At 43.6% G+C, this 11760-nt stretch overlaps 1 pseudogene; it reads right to left on the bottom strand.

Moving 5' to 3' along the window:
* Positions 1 to 1563: 1563 nt before the first annotated feature.
* LOC144762850 (dnaJ homolog subfamily A member 1 pseudogene) lies at positions 1564 to 2731 on the bottom strand (annotated as a pseudogene).
* Positions 2732 to 11760: the final 9029 nt, after the last annotated feature.

Below are 11760 nucleotides of genomic sequence, written 5' to 3'. Positions count from 1 at the left end.
GTTGCGGAGTGGGACGTGCCTTACAATCATGCAGCTGATGAATTTGGGGCTCCTGCAGTGCAAGGCCTTAAAAATTAATCACCCTGTCTTGACAGCTGCGCATTGGACAATAGGTAGCCAGTGAAGATTGGATAGCAGGGGTCTGGCAGATTGCCATCTAGGTTGTTTGTGGATTAGTCTCGCAGCCTGGTTCTGTACCATTGGGAGGCGTTTGAGAAGGAACAGTGGCAGGCCGAGGTAGATAGAATTGGAGAAGTCCAGATGAGAGAGTACCAGGGCTATCACAACCTGTATGAGGGCTGAGTCGGTCAGCAGGTGGGCAATCTTCCTGATTTTGTGCAATTGGAAAAAACAGGCAGAGACCACTGCCCCCACTTGTCCTCTGAGCGACAGATCTGCATTTATGGTGACCGCAAGGCTTTTCACGGAGGGTAGGGAGTGGGGGGGATCCTAGTTCTGCCAGCCAGTAGTGTGGACCCCAGGGGATCTCACTCTTCCCTGGCAAGACTAGTTTGGTCTCGCCCGGGTTGAGTTTAAAATGGTTACGGTCCATCCCGCGCTGGATGTGGAGCATAGTGTCTTGGAATTCATGGACAGAGTCATGGGAGTTATCCAAGGTGAAGACAAGCTGAAGATCATCAGCATAGTTGAAGGTAGTTACCTTCCTGTTTTTTCAGGAGTGAATCAGGGGCAGGAGGTAGAGATTAAACAAGTGTGGAGATAGGGACGAGCCCTGTGGAACCCCGCACATGGTGGCGATCTTAGGGGCAGTAAAAGGGGAAAGTCGTACTGCTTGGGTTCGGACTTCAAGACAGGATAAGATCCAATTGTAGGCGGAACCCCGTATGCCGGCCTGTTCGATGCGGTCCATCAGGTTTTTATGATCGACCGTGTCGAACGCGGCTGACAGGTCCAAGAGCACCAAGGCCTGAGGAATGCCCTTGTCCGCATTTTCTCTTAAGGTGTCCAGTACCTCGTGGATTACTGGCTCAGTAGAGTGAGCGGGCCGAAAGCCAGCTTGGTGTGGCTCTAGGTGTTCTGACTGTTGTATGAAATTAGACGCCTAGCAACATGGGCCTCTAAGATCTTGGCCAGGAAGGGGAAAAGATAGAATGGGTGGTAATTAGAAAGATTCAGGGGGTCAGCCCCCAGTTTCTTTAATAAAGGGACAACTATTGTGTTCCTGAAGGCACTAGGGACCTTACCCTGTGAAAGAGACTTGTTTCGGAAGGGTAGCACGCTATGTGGTAGAACGAAAAAGGCGTCCCTAAGGATGTGAGGGGGGCAGCAGTCATTAAAGGAGCTGGATTTGTGGCGGTCAGTAGGTCTGAGGGAATATGACAGGGAAGTAAACCATAGTGGCTGTATTAGTTGTCAGATTGTCCGGGGCTTCCATACTGAAGGTGGTGGGAATACTAGATTTAATCCTGGGGATTTTATCCAAGAAGAAATGATTCAAGGAGTTACATAAATCTTGGGTAGGTATCTTTTTGGGAAGTATTCTCTCCGCGTTGCAAAGGTCATTGACTATCGTGAAGATTTCCTTTGGCTTGTTATGGGTGCTTAATATTCTAGCAGAGAACACCTCCATTGAACACCTCCTATTGGGTGATCTTCGTTGTCATCATGATACGCTTCTCCATTATAATTACGCCTTCTTTGCTGGGATAGGTCAAAGTCTACTTGTTCCATGTCTTCAGTTTCTTCAATGTATTTCCTTGATGGCAGAAATTTTTCCAAGAAGGGCACTGTTTCAAGTGAAAGAAACCCATTCTCTGGAAAGTTCACCTTGAATTCAATGATCAGACGTCCCTTCTCATATGGCCTGCAATATACTGGCATACCTTCACTCAGCACTGACTTGACATCACCATGTTTGACAATTTTTCCAGGATGAGAAGTTATGACGATAGTTCTACTGTCCAATGTAGGAATTGGTCTCTGGAAGCCACACAGTGCCTCAACCAGCTAGATCTCCATATGCATCAAGAGGTCGTCACCACACCTTGTAAATATGCGGTGATCTTTTGATCCAAGACAATGACTATTTCCCCTGGTTCCAATCCTGGTTGTTGGTCACCTTCTCCATGGAATGTAATCTTCTGACCATCTCTCATGCCTTTGTCCAAGTGAACTTCTAGTATCTTCTTTTACTTTTGTCTTTTGGATTGATTCGCTCTCCTTGGCCCTGGCATTCCATGAACATGGATTGGATCTAGGTTTAACCATTCTGGGCCCGATTTGGTGAATTCTTTGCATGCCACTGCCTCTGCATGTAGGACAGCATTCCACTGCACCTTTTTTACCACCACGACCTTCACATTCATCACAAATTGTGTTCTTCTGCAGAGCCAATTTTCTTGTTGCACCATTATACAAATCTTCCAGTGATACAGACAACTGATGAAAAACATTCTTTCCTCTCCTTTCCCCTTACATTCTTCCGCAACCTCAGAAGAACATGTAAAAGATGTCCATGGGTGAGCCAAAGCCACCTCCACCCATGCCACCTTCTTTTATGGCCTGTTCCCCGCCTTTGTCATATAAACCTCTTTTCTTTGCATCAGACAGCACTTCATAAGCTTGCAAAATGTGTTAGAACATTTCTCCTTGTTGGGATTTTGTCTGGGCGATATTTTAGTGACACCTTTCTGTAAGCCTTTTTGATTTCCTCTTGGGAGGCGTTGGGTTTCACACCCAGGAGGACATAATATGCCGTTTCTTTGACCATTTTCACAGCTGGCAGGGGTCAGAATAAGTGCACATTAGGGTCAGATGTCGGGAGGTGTGGTGGCGCTGAAGCTGTTCTGCGGCTACTTGTTCTTCCTTTGCCGCAGCACTTCCATGTTCTAACCTGGGAATTACTAGCGGTTGTACAGCTGTTTTATTTTTCTTAGTATGTTGATTTAAAGGTTTGATCTTTTAGTGACTGGGCTGATGTGTTCTTGCAGGTTGAGATTCTTGTTGAGTGTTATTCCCAGATAATCTTGTGGAATCTATAACTTGTAGTAAGCAATTGAAGGCTGTTAGATGTTTCATCCATTGTTTGATGTCAGGGGATCCTTTTGGTGGGGTGATTAAGAGGAATTCTGTTTTCATCAGGTTGTGTTTGAGGTGGTTTCTGGTCAGCCAGTTTTGGGTTATTTGAAGAGTTGTGTTGAGTAGATGGATATATTCTGGGGAGGACATTTTTAGATACAGTAGGGTGTCATCTGCATACATGTGGTTTATGATGTTGGAGAATTTCAGAATTTCTGTTAGAGGCTCCATGAAGAGGTTGAAGAGAGAAGGTGATAGTGTGGACCCCGTGGGATGCCTAGAGTGACCTGAGTGGTATTGGACAGGGTTTGGCTAACCTTGAATCTCTAAGTTCGGCTATGAAGAAGCATGTGAAACCAGTTTAGAATTACCCTTGATAACCCCATTCTGAGTTCTAGTAGGTCAAGTAGGTTGTCATGTTTGACCGTATCGAAAGCTGAAGAGAGATCCAAAAGGATGAGGAGGCAAGATTCATTCTGATCCATCAGTTTAAGCCTGTCAACAACTATATGTGTTTGGACGGTTTCCATGCTGTGACCCTGATGGAAGCTGGATAGTTATTGGTCAATAAGGTGGAACTGGTTTTAGGCAGTCTGGTATAACCCCTTGAAGTAGTGAAGTATTCACTATTTTGGTCCAGAGTGAAAGAAAAGACGATTTAAGCTCCTTGAAGAGGTTAGATGGTAGAGGGTCACAGAAGTGGTTTGATGTTTTAGTGTTGTTCAGTTATTAAGAATGGCATTTTCATTGATAGGCTTGAATATGTTCCACGACACATTGTTTTTAAGGGTGAGATCTGTGAAGTCCATGGACTTAGTAATCAGAGGTGGGTGGGGGCTATTTGTAGGGATCATCGGGAGGAGAACAAACGCCACCTGGAGGCAAATTCATTGCAGTTTGGCTGATAATTAGATTCAATTGTGAGGGAGTTAGGTATGCGACTGAATTGTAGTTTGACAATTTTGAACACTTTTTTGGGCCGATTTCTGGCCATGTCAAGTTGAGTTCTAAAGAAATTTGCTTTTGTGTTTTTGAAGCGCTTGCTGTAGATGCACCTCAGCAATCTCAGGTGCTTAAGGTGTTCTAAAGACGGTGAGGATCTCCAACCTTGTTTGGCTGGTCTCAGATTACGTCTCCTTATATTTAGGTTATCATTGTACCATGGTTTAGAGTCTTTAGTGGAGAGTCGTTTTAGTTGTAGGAGCGCAATAGTGTCAAGAATAGTCATCATGGAGTTGTTGTAGTGGTTTGTAAAGTCATGGGCATCAGACATTACTACCGGAGTTGGCAAGATGTTATTTCTGAGAGAAGTCAGATCATTGGTGTGTATGTCCCTAATGTTCCTTTTCCAGTGTTTGTGTTTTTAAGTTGGGGTTTATGTGTCTTCATTGATTCATTTAGCAGGAAAGTGATGCAGTGATACGCGGTCCAGTCGCATGTGACGATGGATTCAAATTGAATGGAGTTTGCACTGACAATGATAGGTCCAAGGTTGCACCTAGATTGTGAGTAGGACTGTCGCAGATTTGATTGAGGTCTGCTAGGAAGGTATTAAGGCTGATAAATGATGGGTCATTCAGGTCGTTCCAGTGTAGGTTGAAATCACAGAGGAAGGTGAAAGAGAAGATGTCACCTGGAGGGTGGTATATCAGGAGCAGTTTACACGGTGGTCTGTTGTTGCTAGTAATGTTAGGCATGGTATTCACAAGAAGATAGTTTGTTGGTTGGAGACTGCCTCACCCTGAGGTTACGGTTTACATGCCGACACGGTTGACTGGTCTGTCTGATCTTATAGTGTCAATGCTAGGTGGGACCACTATGTCAAGGATTGGTGTAGATGAGTCATTTAGCCATGTTTCTGTTAGGAGTAATAGGTCTTGATCATGAGCAAAGATGATGTCAGCGATATCTGCCGCATGTTTGACAGTTGATCTGCAATTGAGAAACTTGCATTTAAAGTGAGGTTTGGTGACAGCGGGGGACATCTGTGTGATGGAGACTAGCAAAAGGTTGGTCTCATTTATGTCTCCGGCATTCTGCCTAGGTTCTCTGTGTGATTTTGAGGTGATTGTTTGGATACAAGCTAGATTGTCTGTTTATATATGTGTAGAAGGTAGTCAATGTCACTGTCTGATAGTGGGTCCTCTTTCTAATGGACCTTGTGGGAGGCATTAGGGTAAGGTATAGTTCACCATTTCATGAGATGGGCCTGCAATATTGGTGGTCATGGGTGGTGTTTGGTGGGTAGTGTTGGGCTGAGTTTATGTTTTCCCAGAGACCATTTTGGGCTTTTGGTGTACGTCATCTCGGACACGATACGTATTACGCTTGATATGTCAGACTTGAGTTGGTGTAGGTCTTCTGTGATTTTGTCTGGTCTGGATTCTATCGACACATGGGAGTAGGATGTTGAGGTTTGTGACAGTGTGTGGGAGGGTGTGGGGTGGTCTTGGTGGTGTTCTTAGAAAGGTGCTAGTTTGAGTGGGCAGGTGAGGGGTGGTTTTAAAGGGCATGGTTTCTGGCTTGCAGTGTGAGAGAGTAGAGATTGTGAACCTTTTCAGCAGAGGTGGTTGTGTCGAATGGGTCATGCACAAGATGCGATTATCTAAGGGGGTGCAAATTGAGGGTGTGGTGGGCTGATAGAGATTTCTTCATTGCTGTGCGTTTCTATGATCCTTGTTACAGTATTGATATGTGGGCACTGATTTGTTTGGTATTTTGGTTGTTTGGTGGGGGTTACTCCACCCTCTCGAGGGGTATGGAAGAGTTGGTACTCTGTGGGATTTTTGCAATTCTGGAACAGATGGGGACATTTGGGGACCCCTTAATGTGGGTAGGCAGTGAAGCGACATTAGTTGTGGTGTCTTCACTATGTGTGGAGAGCTAGGGGTCACCTGAGAATAAGCTGAGCCCTTATTATATAGTGCATGTTTGATGATAGGGAACATGTTGTTGAATACATCAAGGAAGCAGTTTGATACCTGGGCAAGGGTAATCCCATTGCAATAGATGGACACGGTTACGTTTGCATTGAAAGTGGGTGAGTAGAAGAGCAGCATCCATGTCTGCCCGGCGGGGGGGCTAGACCTCAAATTTGAGTAAGTAGATGCAGTGAGTAGGTTAGGTGAGGAGGAGCAGAGATATTAAGAAGTAATGTTGGTGGTATGGGGAGGTAGGTGAGGGCTTGAGCTGAGATGGGTAGAAAAACCTGGGCATGCCCAGCTGTGGTAATGCAAGGGGTACTAGTGGATCTGATGAAGATGGCTACTCCTATAGTGTCTGGGTTCTTGCCAGGTTGGGGGGCAGGGAGTCCATCCATATATTAAGTTACAATGCATGTCGATGGTATTCCAATGTTTTCTATGTGTTAGGTGGAGGTACACCAAAATGCTGTTCAAATATGGCAGACTTTTGGGATTTGGACAGTTTCTTCCTTGTTGTTGAGTCTGGAGACCTTCTTCAATTTCAATGTGTCAGCTTAGAAACATAGTCCTACTTTACTTTCTTAGGACCGGTGCATACAAGTCCTCTATCCCTTTCATTTTACTTAGGATCTGTGCAGAGCAATTCCTCTGTCCCTTCCACACTTGAGAGACGGATCGCCATCTTGGGATAGTGCAGTATGTAGTTTGGGGTGGGAGATGGATCCCAAAATGGGGGACTGGTTATGTCCCAAAATAGAGGGACCTTACAAAGTGATATCAGAAATAAAGTGCAATGAGCGTGGCTGGTACTTTATGACTTCACTGCAAATCCGCCCCGGTGCATGCTCCCATCATAAACAGACCAGTGCTGTGACACATGGGGGATCTTCAGACCTCTCAAATGCAAGAACAAGAAGGCTGGTTGCTTCCCTTCCTTGGTTCATGCAACCATCATCTCAGTCCAGCTCCCATGGAGCACTGGGTGCAGCCACAGCAGGTCGCCCACCCGAGGCCGTGTTGCAGTCCATCTGTGAATGCGCGGAGGCCACTCTCAGGGTGCGTCCCCACCAGAGTGTGTAAGCCTCAGTTGTGAGGCAGGCAGCCCGTGCGGCTGGGTAACGCTCAGCGCGAGGCACCCAGTGCAAGATAACCAACCAGGAGGCTCAGCTGGTCCTCTACCCCAAACCAGGTAAGAGGCCGGCATAAGCAGTCAGTCATTCTTCACCAGTGAATCACCTGGGTTTGTAGGCATGCAGGGGAGGCAGGCTGGACAGCAGCCGTATCCAATCATCAAACGCACTGTGGTCTCCCCCCGCAGGCATCGGCCCAGCAATGTCCCATGACCCTCTACATGGTAGGAGGCAGGAGGAATGGCGTTGAGCAGGTTTGTTTGTCCAGATTTGTCCCAGCTTGATGTCGGTCTGCAGAGACCCTCGTTCCTGAGAGTAAGTAGAGTTTCAAACACTTTCTCCAAAAATGTGCAAATCTCATCACACTGGCTTCCTGTAAGATGTTGAAAGGATGGCAGGACAAAAACAGGGATATTTTAAGTATATTTGATCCATAGTCCAGGAGATTCTTTTACGAACTTTGTCATGGTGGCCATCTTAGCCATCTGCTTTGATGCCCCATGTGAGAAACTGGACTATAAGTTGGGGTGGATGACAGTCTACCACAAATAGCAGTCACACTGTTCTTGTTAGGTTTAGTAAATGTTTCAGTCATTTAAACCTCAGTTCAACCACTGGTAGCTATAGGACAGAACAGACAGGCTTAATTAAGGAAGATGTGTAAAACATTAAGAAGTAGAACAACAGTTGAAATGTTGAAAACCTAACAAAACTAAAATCTGACTCAAATTTAAACAATAGATAATATATGATTGAGCAAAATGACACCAAAATTATAAATATCCAATAAAGGGAGCCAGAGATATGAAGTTTTAAAGTTTTAGATAAAAATATGGCTCAAGAGCACAAAGCACCAATCATGGGCAAATGGTTGCACTACCGAGGAAAAAGGCAAGGTTTAAGGATGACAGTGCTAGAGTGAGGGTAAGCTACAGATACTAGGTACATGCCAGTTGAAAAATGTACCTTCTGATTTAGGAGCTGATTGTGACCTTGGCAGGGTGATAGCAGGGTGGCACACCTCACTGACACTTAAATAAAGTCCCCGGGACCTGAGGAAAACCACTTAAAGTCAGGACTCACACAATTAGAAGCCACTAGCAGGGTCTGGGGCAGGTCCTGTTGCAACTGGTCAGATGTGCTCTTCAGGAAAGTGGGCATCGTGCAGCTTTTTTGTCACTGGAACTTAACAGAATGTCAACCAACTGACAGTCTAGGGTACAAGTGGGACCAGATCCAGCCCTTGGGGTTCTCCCAAGTCACAAGCTCACAACAGCAGGTAGCATCCTTCTTCTGTCTTCAACAGGGTCCAGTAGTGTACCCAAGAGGGTACTGGGGTGCCATGGGTATGCCCAGTGCTATCATTTGGGTGGGGGAAACTCATTGTCTCTCTCTCTCTAACACATAGGGCGAAGGGTCCCAGGGATCAACCCACCCATGTTTGCAGCAATTCCAAACTGTTTTACTGTTATCTACTCCACAGAGTTCCTCCCTTCCTAAACCTAATCTGCAGAGCATTTCTTAACTTGTGCCGATTTGCTCCCTAGGTCCAACCAGAGATGTGGCTATGATAGTTGGATAACCATTCATTGTGGTCACTCCAAACCAGTTCTGGTATAGCCCTCCTTCCCACTGGGTTAAAGACAAACTGGCTTTGCATCCAAAGGGAGGCAGGCCTAGGCATGAGCTACATCTGCTAGTGACAGGGTAGGTTTATTTTGAGGAAATGCCAGGAACTAAACATAGTCTCTAGGGCAGCCTGCACAGGGAGGAAACACACGTATCATATCCAATCCGTTTGTCCACTATCTGATAGCAATACACATCTCGCCATATGGAAGCCATCAACAGTCAGGCGATAGTGAACACTAACAGAAAGGCACATTTGACTTTGGTTGGAAAATGAAACTTTTTGAAAGTGTAATTTTCAAATCCACCCTGACCCTTCAGTTGGATTTTAAATTGATATTGCTATTAAAATAAGTTCTTGAATCTTTTTCTGGTTATTCCCAATCTGAATTTAAGTGTTGTAAGATGTTATAATGTAACATAGTGTTTTCCTATGGTAGAGCCAGCCTTGTCACTGTGAAAATGACTTTGAAGATCTTTCACTGTCAGGACATGTAAAACATAAGTACACCTGTCCTACTTTTGAAATACCATGCACCCTGCCCTCTGGGCATGTTGGGCCTACTTTAGAGTTTACATATAAGCATTAAAAGAAACGTTTAGGCCCGACAAAAGGTTTATTTTGCTAGGTTGAATTGGCAGTTTTTACAAATGCACTGCTTGCCTGCTGGGGCAGGGCTAGAAAAATGTTTATTTTGCCAGGTTGAATTGGTAGGTTTTAAAAATGCACACTTATGCAGTAGGAGCATGTAGGACATGCTTTACCTTGTCACTTTAGTGGTGGCACAATATGTGGTGATACCCACTATTGATATTTAACTTCCAGGACATAGGTACCCTTTTGTAGTGTATACTAATGACTTATAGGTAGGTTAAATATGCCGGAGTATAGTCAATTTCAATGTGTTTTAGGGGTCAGAGAACATGCACCGGTGCCTAGTTAGCAGAGGCCCTATTCACAAAGCCAGAAACACAGGCAACACCAGTTAAAAAAAAATAGGGGTGACCACACAAACAAGAACAAAGGAGGGGCATTTACCTATTTCCCACATATGGGTATAAAGTGCATTTACACCTTCAGGTGAATATATGCATACAGATTATTCAATGGTAGACAATAAAACTGTCGTTTATTTTTTGAATATGCATGATTAATTGTTTTCTAATTCTACAAAGAAGTAACATTTAAGATGATTTAAATTAACTCTAGATATGCAAAGTAAATAAAATAAAATATAGAGCATATATTGAAATAATTTGAGTTTATGAATATGTATTTTCATTAATCCTAAAGGTCCACTTGCTTTAAAAAGAAAGTAAAATAATAATGTGTGAGCATTTGCAATAATGTAATTCTTACTGGAAAATAACTTGATAGATCCGCGCCTATTCAGCTGTGGAATATTATTAAGCTTGAAAGACATATTACATCTAAGGTGGTTAATATCACACAAACATTACTCTTTGTCTATAACTGAGAAAGATTTACTCTTCGCTCATTGAGTACAATGGTTTAAAAAATTGAGAGCAAAGGATTGTAAGGTAATGACAAGGAAGGAGACTTGATGCATACAAATGTTATATGTCCATAAAGACATAACATTTTGGTAAAATAAGGGAGCATATATATTTTATGGAAATAAAAATGTCTCCATATCATCTAGAGACGCGCTATAAAAGTATACCAATACATACATACATACATATTTGTGTGATTCGTTTACCCGAATATTGGAATATTGTGTAGTAGGAATAATGTAATCAATAGAATGGTAACTGTTGAGCTTCAAGAAGACATTGTAAAATTGAAGAATGCATTTAATATTTATGTTAGTGTTTAGTGATATGGGATATACTATAACAACAGGCTGGAAAGCTAATGGTTGAAATCAACATCTTTCCTCAAAAGATCACCATTTCACTCCAATTCAAAATGTATTTGCATAGAAATATGTGAAGTGTTTGTATGTTTGTTCTAATATTGTTTCCTACCACTGTATTATTGTTGTAACTCCTCGGCATTTGACTGCAATATTTATTTTAAACGGTTTACTCTCTATTGTGCTTAGTGTTTTAAGATAAAACATTAAATTGTTATTTAGTAAACACCAATAACCTAATTCTTCCACTTTACATTTCTGTCACTCTTTTCCTTCTATAAAATATAAAAATGTTTCATAAGTTTAGGATCTAACTTGAATTTACACACTTTTACTATTAACTATGTATTATTTTTTTTTTTTTACATTTATTGACATTTGTATTTTTAGCACATTTGTACAGACCTAGTATTCAGTTATTCAATGTACATTTCTTAATGATCACTTTGGCAGTTCCTTATACAATCCAATCTGGAGACATATCATAGTACTGCTTATCACTGCACCGGGAGTAAATGCTGCCATCTCAAATTTGGTCTACGAGCCAGTAGTCTTAATTTACCTACTTTTCCCTTGGACCTGCCTATCGCTTCTTCCCTGCCCGTCCTGGTGAGTGGCTTCCAGCCTCAGACCAGGGCTCGGTGATGTCCTCATCAATTTCACACTTATTTTATTAAACCTAAACAATCAAACACAACTTTGTGCATGGGGGCAGTGGAGTATCCGATTCTGAGGATGAGCATGGTGTGCTCGGCCATCAAGCAGTCTACTCCGGGCAGTTTGTGTCTCCCAGGGGGGGTTCTGTCCTCTACTCCCAATCCCCATCTAGCCACATACCTATCCCTCCGCTAAAGATATGTGTGGCCCTCCTGGTGTTATTCTGTGCACGCCACTCCCCACCTAAGCCTGGACTTCCTGGGTAGGAATGTGTGGGTTACTCACTGTCACTCCAAGTCTCTTCTCCCATATCCTGCTCTAGCTCTGGGTTCTCCCAGGTTGCCAGTACTTCCTTCCATAAGTCCGCTATCGGTCATTTCCATATGCCCCTCGATTCCTCCCAAATCAAGCCTCTACCCTCAGCTCCCACCCAGCTAATGACATCTATGTTCCAGCTGGCCAACGTTGGACCAGTAGAGGACTTCCATGCAAGTGCTATCC

Source organism: Lissotriton helveticus, chromosome 6 (genome assembly GCF_964261635.1).
Source record: "Lissotriton helveticus chromosome 6, aLisHel1.1, whole genome shotgun sequence".
Taxonomy (NCBI): Eukaryota; Metazoa; Chordata; class Amphibia; order Caudata; family Salamandridae; genus Lissotriton; species Lissotriton helveticus.
This window is presented reverse-complemented; position numbering and strand designations above follow the sequence as displayed.